The sequence below is a fragment of the Mus musculus genome, chromosome 10 (genome assembly GCF_000001635.26).
Source record: "Mus musculus strain C57BL/6J chromosome 10, GRCm38.p6 C57BL/6J".
Lineage (NCBI taxonomy): Eukaryota > Metazoa > Chordata > Mammalia > Rodentia > Muridae > Mus > Mus musculus.
The window spans coordinates 126,710,067-126,713,897 of record NC_000076.6 but is presented as its reverse complement, the minus strand read 5'-3'; the positions used below and the strand labels follow the sequence as shown (position 1 = coordinate 126,713,897).

General features: G+C 42.9%; 1 non-coding gene across 1 annotated transcript; it reads left to right on the top strand.

The window, feature by feature from the left end:
- The first annotated feature begins 3,506 nt into the window (after nucleotides 1-3,506).
- Nucleotides 3,507-3,616, top strand: Mir378d (microRNA 378d). Its single transcript, NR_105841.1, has one exon. It is a non-coding gene; the product is annotated as a microRNA 378d (primary transcript).
- Nucleotides 3,617-3,831: the final 215 nt, after the last annotated feature.

The following is a 3,831-nucleotide window of genomic DNA, read 5'->3' as shown; positions in this document are numbered from 1 at the left end:
CAATAACAGCAACAGGAGCAGCAACAGCAACAGCAGCAGTAACAACAGTCAAACAATTTCTCTTCCTTCTTGTTTCTGAGAGTAAGAACCCTAGAATGCCGTACCACATGACATAGCAATTAGTCTTCTTTCAGAGAGAACAATCCAAGAGCAATTGGGTGATAATTGTTAAACACATGAGTCACAGAATTTGAAAAGAATTATGGCATTGCGGATTCAACTCAGGCAGCTCCTTCCCTGGCAAGGTGGTTTTGTTTTTGTTTACTGTTTCTTCGAAGATCTAATGTAGCCGAGGCTGGTCTCAGACTTACTGTGTACCCCTGAACTTTCTGTTTTTACCTTCTATGTGTTGGGATTACAGGCATGTGCCATTATACCTGGCTCACTGGTAATCTTCAGACATTCCTAGCAATAGAGCTCCCATTGTTATAACTATTATATTAGGGTTCTCAAAGGAAAGAGAATAGCTAAGATACATTTATATCAAATGGGGATTTATTAGATTGGCTTACATGACACAACCTGGGTAGCTCAACAATGCCTGTCTCATACCAGAGAGGCTGAGAACCTGGTAGTTACTCAGTGTCCAAGGAGGGATGGTTTAGTAGTCCCAATCTAATGTTTAAGGTCTAGAGGAGTTTAAAGAGCCATGGGTTTCAGTCGACAGTGCTAGCCAGGAGCTTAATCCTACTTCTAGGGAACATTAAAACCAGTGTTGAAGTTAACCGATGTTTCTGTTGGAAACTTCACTGAGGACGATGGAATAAAACTGACAGTTAAGTGTGACACTTTGCCCAGGGAGTCTGTCTCTACAGCCTTCACTTCACTTTGAGGCCGTGCATGAAAACTCTGACAGTATAAGTATAAGAAAGTATAAGAAACACACTCAGAAGGACAACTGTGTGAAGGAAGTAGAAGTTACTACCTTCCAGCATGACATGTTATACCCTCCATCTGCAGTTGCACATGCGTAGTCCTCAGCTTCGGTTACACGTTTCCACCTTCCAGCATGACTCGGCATACCCTCTGCAGCCGCGCACGTGCAGACCTCAGCTTCGGCTGTAACTTCTTAAGAGGATGAACTTCTGCAGCAGGTGCTTCAGGGAGCAGGCTTTCGTGTGGTCAGTGATATCACCATAGCCCTCGTGGAGGACGATAAATCTTAAACGTTTTTGAGAAATAGAAATTCAATACTTAATATTTTATTAATAAGCACTTTAAAAAGATCACTGCAGCCTGGGGGTTTATTGCAAAATGAAATCATTACTGAATAATAAAACATCACATTGGAAAAGATGAAATCATCTGATATGGGCTTTCAGGCTCCTTTCTGTGATGCATAGTAGGGAAACACTATTCAGACTCTGTTTTGAAATGCAATATGACTTCCCCACATTTTGCCTCTTGTGGGTTAAAAGGAGTAAGGGTGTGTGTGCACACACACAGAGGACTGCCGTGTGTGCAGTTAAGCATCTCACCTGCTAGCTCAACTGGCTCTCCAACAAGTTGCCAACAGAGGGAGCAAAACAGAGGTCTTCCACAACATGACACGTTACACAGCGTTTATCTTATTTTGGGGCCAATATCATCACCTGGTGCTTTTCTTGGAAGCGAGTTATTCGTCATGTCACCTCTGCAGGAGGTCAGGAGAAGGAATGTTTACCATCTTTTAGTTTTAAATCAGATGTTAAAGTTAGATAGCTCTTTGACTACGTGTCTTGCATGAGGCTAAACAAGAATTAGGACAGATGTAGCAAGTACAAAGTGGCAGTTAATCAAACCCATCTTGACTTTAAAAAAAATACACGGAGTATAATTTGGGCAGCTGGTATACTCCTGGGTGCAGTGGTTTACTCGATAGGGGTCATACCCTTAAAGAAATCTGACACTCCCTCATACAGAGCCAGCTTCTCAGTTAGGGGTGGAGGCTCATGAGCCTGTTCCCACCATGCTACAATGTTGCATGGTTTGGTTTTCTGCAGGCCCGGAGCTGGGCAGCCACAGCTGCTGTGAATTCATATCATAGGAAGAGGACACTGTTTCCTCCATAACTTCTAGCTTTTACAATCTTTTCACCACAATAAAAACACTTGAATGAATGAAAACTGGAGCTGATGGAGCAGACTTAATCTGGTCCTCTCTTAGGACAAGAGCTTGTTTACAGTGTTCAGAGGGCTACCTCTTGTCTTCACTCCGTGCTTGAAGCTTTCCTCTTAGCTTCAGGCTGAGTCCTTCTTTAAGTTGAGTGCTCTTAACCCTTTCCTCTGCCCATGAAGTGAGGAGAAGCCTGTTCTGTCCCTTTCTGGGTATGTGTGACTCTGGAAGTGAGGGACTTCCCAGAGCCTTTGGATAGACTTTAGTTGAGAGAAACTGTTCAAATTGTTGTTTATGCCTGCGTGTCTCTGCACTCGTACTGAATGGTGCAAAGGAGAATTAATTGGAAAGGGATCAAGGGACAACCTGCTACCATGTCATTTTGGAAGCTCCATGTTTTTGGTCCTGTTCCACGTTTTCTAAAATCACCAGAGAATATGAGTTTCTTCTTTCACTTCTTCCTAGTTCCTATTTTGTGTCTACTCTTCAAACCTAGTGCATATATGTGCCTAATGTTCCCCATAGTTGTTATAAAGTTATGTTTATGTAACATATTACCACCAACCAATGCCTTCTAAATGTGCCAAAAAGATTTCCCTGTCATTTTGGGCACAGAGTTGAGATTATTCTTTGGCTTTTATCCATAGGCTATTTCTACTAAATATTTATTATTTAGTCTTGTAGAACCAGGAGTTGCTCTTTTATTTAGATACCTGTTGTGAAGCCATGGGCTATGAAGAGCACGTTGCTCAATCAGCTGCTGTGATGGCTCCTCTCACCCACTTTTCCTTCCTCCATGTGTTGTTCCTTGTATTTGCCCACATTGATTCAATAGAGGGTGAAGACATTGGTAGGGTCTTCCAGTGGATGGCCTCATACCTGTGAGGGCTCATATGGGCAGCACAAACTGGACTCCAAGGGGGAGAGGGCATGATGAAGTTAGGAGGGGCAATAGAAATTAGAGGGTAAGTTTGGGGGTATAAAACATACTGTACCCAGGTCTGAAATGCTTCATGATTTCATAAGCATATTACATCAGATTATGTTATTACATAAGCATAAAGGCTCAGTGAAAGAGATGGAGGAGATGGGCGCAGTGTTTATGAAGCCATACACAAGGACATGGGTGGTACTGTGTATCCTGTATCATTCTTCACCTGTAAATGGTATAGAGCTTAGATCTGTCAGCAGAAAGGTATTGCTGGTCAGAATCTCTACAACCATGTGGTTCCAGTCCCTTTCTTTTATAGGAGAGAAGTCAGAAATTGACTCTGCTCATCACAGTATCTTCTTATTCGTGGATACCTAGCATAGTAGAAGTGGGGTAGGGAGGAGAAGAGAGCAAGGGATGCTGGGATAGCAGAAGAGAAGAGAGCAAAGGATGCTGGGATAGCACAGGAGAGGAGAGCAAGAGATGCTGGGATAGCACTGGCCTTGGAGTCAGAAGGTTTGTGATTTGGTGGCAGCTCTGCCATCCAATATCCCTGTGATTTTTAGGGTGTCAGTTTCCCTTTAAGCACCGCTATCCTCATCTATAGATTACAAAAAGCTGAGGTCTTTTCTGCCTCTAGAGGTTGCTGTTTTTGCCTACTTTTCCTCAGATTTTACTCTGTGCTCCAACCTATATGAAATGCACAATCATGTAAGAATCCTGGGGTCCATCCTGATGAGGGATCCCAATGATAATTAAGTGACCTACTCAAGGTCAGAGGACTAAGAAATGAAAGTTTGAGGCCT